The 6,383-nt window shown below is 38.5% G+C and overlaps 1 non-coding gene across 1 annotated transcript; it reads right to left on the bottom strand.

Moving 5' to 3' along the window:
- Nucleotides 1-5,361: 5,361 nt before the first annotated feature.
- Nucleotides 5,362-5,468, bottom strand: LOC120008301. The gene has a single exon (XR_005470427.1). It is a non-coding gene; the product is annotated as a small nucleolar RNA R71 (small nucleolar RNA).
- Between the last annotated feature and the right edge of the window lie 915 nt (nt 5,469-6,383).

Raw genomic sequence — 6,383 nt, forward strand, 5'->3', positions numbered from 1 at the left:
AGCAATTGGCTTTTAGGACATTACACTAACAACTGTTAGTATATTCTAAATGACTTTTATGAAAATATTGCTAATTTATATGTTTTTCAAGAAAGTGAATTTATTTCCTAAAAATTTATGATGATTTGTGTGGATTGATATTCCTACCCGAAATTATAGTGAACTTGTATTGTTTGATACTTTGATTGATGGAGTTTTATTGATTTAAAGCCGGTTTATATAAACATATATACATATATATTGTTTGGCCAAATGGGCAAAGTGGGACATTGATGATCTTTTGATAGTAAATAATAATTTGCTGTTGACTTCCAAATTTGAAATCTTATATACAATGTGTCTTGAACTTCATATTCGATTTTGAAGTTTATGTTACTATTTGGAAATATATGTTTTAAAACTCCCTATTCCACACTTTAGTTGATATATACTTGATGGATTGAGTTGTAAATGATGGAATGGGTGGTGAATGATGGATGGAATTGTGAAAGTCAATGCATGAAACTACCCCATGTCACGTCCTATTTTGGGTGGGGTTGTGAGATAGGAAAAACACACATATAAATTCGATAGACATGACGCAACATTATAGAATAATGACGCCAACCTGCACAACAATAACAATTGTCTTAAAGATGACTCCAAATGCATTAAACCTCTAGAAACATAATTCAATACTACGACAGTAATTAAGACCTCAATGGTCCATATCAAGCAAAAGTAACAAAACAACCACTTAATTAGAATGTTAAACCTCAATGGTCAATATCGCAGCGGAAACAAAACAATAGCTCAAGTCAAGGATGACTGAGTCATACATAATGCTCAACAATTTAAAATGTCTAACAATCCTACATAAAAGTGAGGAAACAAACATCTAGTAAGCACAGGCTTCATCACACAATCACTCCTCCAGCAATCGATCTAGGACATTTTCCTAACCTGATGGGAAAAAGAAAAGAAAGAAAAGAAAAGCATGAGTGAAAGGCTCAGTAGAGAAATCAAAATAGAACAATAAGTAACAAGGTATAGAAATACAATATCAGAAGGAACCGTACTAGATTTGGGTCCATATAAAGATTTACAACGGTCAAAGTGCTAAGAGAGTATAAACATGGCGCATAACAACAATAAATATGGATAAATGGTTACAAGGTACAATATCCAATATGCATCAATGAATACAATTTACAACATATATATACATTTAAAATATTATATATATTTAAAACAACAAGTGAAACAATTGAGGCACACTGAACATCGAATCACTCGTTGACCAAGTGTATACAAGTACACGTAAGGTCACAATCACACATAAGGGAGGATCCATTTAAGAAAAGTGTACTACTAAACAACAAGGATATCCGGACACCTAAATCGGTGGTTGGTTGTACACCCCACCCCAAACAATATGACAACACAACCAACAATTGCCCACAAAACTTGGCTCAATATATACCACATATACAATACATTTCAAAACATTTACAAATGATATAGTTTTTATATCATTACAAAAATTTACTTTAACAACAACAGTACCAAAATAATTTACAATAATATTTTTCTAAAATATCATCTTGCGGTCCAATAGACTTGGGATTCTCCTAGGAGTCACACAATGTCCAGGCCAAAGCCCGACGTCACTCTTGAAGCTCTTATCAATTGAACTCCACAAGGGTGTAAAATATTGGGTTTTAATTAATTTACAATTTTTCTCTTTAATGCAAAAGAATTTGATGCAAATAAAAGTATTTATGCAATATCTTTGTTACGAAAATTCATAGTAAAACATGATGGATGCAAGGCGGTCTAAGCCCACAACAATGATGTAATATCCTGACCTGATTATACACTGTTTATGGTATGAACCTCGGTAATCGTGAATCGGGATTTAGGGAGAATAAAAATTAAATCAAGATAAAACTATGAAAATATTTTTAATAAATGGGAGATTTAAAAAGAAAATTATTGGCGTAAGAATTACTCGAATCGGATTTAAATTGGATTTATTATAAAGTTTTGAAGCTAATTTGAACATTTTAGTTAGGGGTGTTTTTGAAAGAAGGGTCTTTTTGAAAGTAAAATATTGTATAAAAGAAAAATTAAAAAAAATAAAAAAAATTGCAAAAAAACCCCTCTTCTCTCACGATTTTCTCTCTCTCCTCTTTCTCTCTCTAAAACGGGTTAACCTGCAATTTCATGATTTCGGCGACGGTGAAGGTCAACACTGGTATCAAAAGAAGCGTACGGACAAGACAAGTGTAACCCAACTTGAATCACGTCGATCGGAGCTCCAGTTTGGGAGAAATCTGAGATTGAAGTTCCAGCCACCGTGAACTTTCTTTGGTCGATCCGGCCGATTCCGGCGACGGTTTGGCTTGATTCAGGTTCCTATGAGTTCATTTCATCGAGCTCTTCAATTTGATATAAGATTTGACAGGTTTGGCTGGTCGGATCGCCGACGAAGATGTTGAATGGGTTTCAGCCGAGTTGACCGAGTCAGGCCGAGTTGACTCGGTTGACTGATGTGTTGACCGGTTCAACCCAGTTTGACCCGATTTCGACCCATTTCATCTGGTTTCACCCGGTTTTGATCCATTTCACCCGGTTTGACCTTGACCCATTTGATCCAGTTTGCCCGTTGACCATTGACTTTGACCGTTGACCATAGTTGACCGAACGTATTTTAACTGTATTTTCATATAATGTGTTTTTCGATGTAGACGGTGATCTCGGTTGAGATTTGAAGCAGGTTGACTTTCTGAGTTAGGGGTTTATTGGGGACGCGTGCGTGGTATTCGGTTTCTGATTTTCAGGTAGGGGTTTTCTATGTATCTTGCGTGTGATTCTAGAGTTCCGGTTTCACGGACTCTTATTATATTATGGTTCTGTCGGTTTCCGGGGGTGGAAATACGACCTGTTTGTATGATTTATACGTATTTTATGTTGATTATCATTGTTGGTACGTCTTTGGGAGTGGGGTGATTGGAGGTGGTTGAGTTACATTGTGGGGCCCATATAGGAGCCCAATATATTGGATTATGATGGATTATACAATAAACTTGGTACGTACCTATAGACCGTCTGAGGTGAGGTGCATCACAAGGGACGCTCTCTGGTGTAGGCTATGCTATCGGGATATCTGATCCTCATCCAGTTTCGGTGTGGATCTGGACTGGGAGACACCCTACGGGATTAGGGTGGGTCCAGCGGTGGATTATGGATTATGGATTATCGGAGACTGGTGTTTGTGGTTACGGTGCTGTATAGCCTTATCGGCTACCATATTACTTGGTTGAATTGCCAATGATTGTATAATTATTGTGCTGCATATTATGCGTCATATTCCTGGATTTCTTATTTTTTTGGATATCGGTGTTCCCTTTCTATGCCCTATTGAGCTTCTTGGCTCACCCCTCTTCTTGTTTCCCTTTCAGGTGAGTTGGTGATGTACATATATTTTACCACATTTTTGTGCTTAAGTGCATTATGTTCTCGGTAATTCTTTATGGAATTAGATTGATATTATTCATGTTCCTTGTATTTTTATGGTAGGAGGAGTTGGAGCAAAGATACGGATCAAAGAGAGGAGTAAATTGCAATTGGAATCATATATAGGACCACTGGAGCACTAATGGCCGCTCGAGCACAAATGACCGCGCAAGCGGCCTAGTATTCCGCTCAAGCGCCCCATAGAGATCGAGCGGAGCTGAAGGTAGCTGCTGCCACAGAAGCTACATCTTTGACCGCTCGAGCAGCCATCACCGCTCGAGCGGAGGTTGACGTAGCAGCTCTCCGAAATACACCAAAATTAGGTTTTTCTGGGACTTTTAAGGATATAAAAGAGGGCGGCCGAGTTGAGGAAACTCTGAACTCTTTTCCTGGGTTTTGAGGCTACAAAGCTCCTTCTCACCAAGCTTTCATAGGGATTCAAGGATCTGAAGGTTTCCTACCCAACAACAACTCCAACAAATCAAGGGGATTTTCTTCAACTCTTTTCCATGATTTCTTTTCTTCAACTCTTTTCCATGATTTCTCTTCTTAAATTTCTTTTTGATACTTTGAAGATGAGTTGTAACTAAACCTCTTTGCTAGGGCTTGATGTAGCCTAGTATGAATATTGCAAGTATTTCAATTTAATGGATGCATAATTTTGGTTCAAGGATTCATGTTTTTAATTACCATGCTTATAGTCTATTGTTTGTTTGATTGCTTGATCACCAATTGAATGCTCAATTAGATTCATCTAGCTAGGACTAAGGAACGAACCGAATTCACGTGTTTTAGTGGAACTGAAATTAAGGAAATCAATTGTCGACTGCCATGAACAAGGTTTAGGGGATTGATTGGTTGTTATAGTTCTTTAGATCGTAATGAGTTGTTAGCCTTGGGTTAAAAACTGCGAACCGAACAGGATTAATCCATTGTTAATAATATTTGTTGGCACCGCGAACGAACGAACCAACATATTTAAGAAAGAATCAACCCTTGAATCGGAACCATAATTGTGTGTTTGTTAATTGAATGCTTGTGATAGGATTACTAGGTGAAATCATTGCCCTAGTGTTCTTCTCATATTGGTATCACAAAATCTGAATTTTATTTCTTTGTTTTTATTTTATTTTATTACATCAATCATTCTTCCTTTTTCCCCAAATCTCAATCATTCATCACGTTAGGTACATAAATTAGATTAACTAGTCTCCGTGGGATCGACCTCGTACTTGCATACATTGTACTATTCGTAGACTCTTGTGCACTTGCGAGAATTATTACATCAAGTTTTTGGCGCCGTTGCCGGGGACTAGTTTAGTTTAATTGTGTACTTAATTTTTTTTATTTTATTTTTTTAGGTTTATGCAAGGTAGACGCTCTTTGAAAGGAGAGCTTCAACCTTACATAGACGACATTGACAGTTTGTTGAGGAACAAGAATCAAGGTGAAAGTAGCGAAGAATCCTCAACCAAAGACAAGAAGATGGCGGCAATAGTTCCAGCTGAAACAATGGGTGATCTTGACATCCCCACTATTCCGGAATCTCAGTCTTGCATCGTACTTCCGACGGCAGCTAGGAACTACGAGCTTAAGACCATACACTTTAACATGATGCCTTCTTTTCATGGTCTAAGTTCGGAAGATCCACTTAGTCACATTCGTGAAATTTTTAATATGGTTTCTAGCATGTCTTTGTCTACAGGAGTTGCTGAGGAGCACTTGAGGTTGAAGATCTTCCCTTACACTATGAAGGACAAAGCAAGGACATGGCTTAATGGTTTGAGGCCGGGTTCACTGGCGACATGGACGGAGGTACAAAATAAATATTTAGAAAAATTTTTCTCAACTCAGAAAACTGATGCTCTTAGGGATAAGATCATGCAATTTGAACAACAACTTGATGAGTCGTTTTCTGAGGCGTGGGAGAGGTTTAATAACTTGTTAACTCAGTGTCCCCATCATGCCTTGCCTTTATTAGTGTTGATGCACATCTTTTATAAGGCACTGACAGTTTATAGCAAAGCTGCAGTTAATAATTATGCAGGGGGATCGATTAGGAATATGACCCCAACAGAATGTCAAAATTTATTTGAGAGACTAGCTATTGAGACGCAACATTCGGAAGTCAGAGGTAAGCGAGCTGGTGTTTATGAACTTAATAATTCTGACACTTTTGCACCGAGATTGCAGGTTGACGCCATTGCTAGTAAATTGGACATGCTTCTAGCGATGAATGGGCGTACAATTCAACAAGAGCTATGTGCCATATGTCATGTTCCTGGCCATGCCACCATTACATGCCCTCAAGGAGTGGATTTCCCAGAGTTTGTGCAAGAGCAAGCAAATATGATGAACTCCTACAATCGGAATCCAAGGTTTGATCCCTACTCTAACTCCTATAATCCAGGTTTTCGGGCACATCCAAACTTTTCTTGGAAGAATACCCAAAACCAAGCCAATCCACCTACCACTACATTGGAGGACATGGTGCGGCAGTTGGCAATTAACCATCAGAAACTGGAGGCACAAGTGGGTCAAATCGCTGAAGCATTGAGTCAAAGGGAGGCTGGAAAGTTTCCAAGCCAAACTGAGATCAATCCGAACAATAGGGAGCATGCCATGGCTATCACACTTTGTGATGAGCAACAAAGCCGAGTTGCTACAAAATTGGAAGAGCAGAAAGTTCAAGCACAAGAGCAGCCGCTTCAACAGTCGCGTCGTGCAATCATGTATGGGTTGCCTGACCCCGATAAACCTGCTCCACCTGTGAGACCTTATGTTCCCCCAATTCCGTTTCCAGGGCGTCTTAGGAGAAATAAAGAAGAAGCCTCATCAGTGCAAAAGACAACCCCAAAGACGGATGTGGAACCTTCTGTTGTGCA

The sequence above is a fragment of the Tripterygium wilfordii genome, chromosome 10 (assembly GCF_013401445.1).
Source record: "Tripterygium wilfordii isolate XIE 37 chromosome 10, ASM1340144v1, whole genome shotgun sequence".
NCBI classification, from domain to species: Eukaryota; Viridiplantae; Streptophyta; class Magnoliopsida; order Celastrales; family Celastraceae; genus Tripterygium; species Tripterygium wilfordii.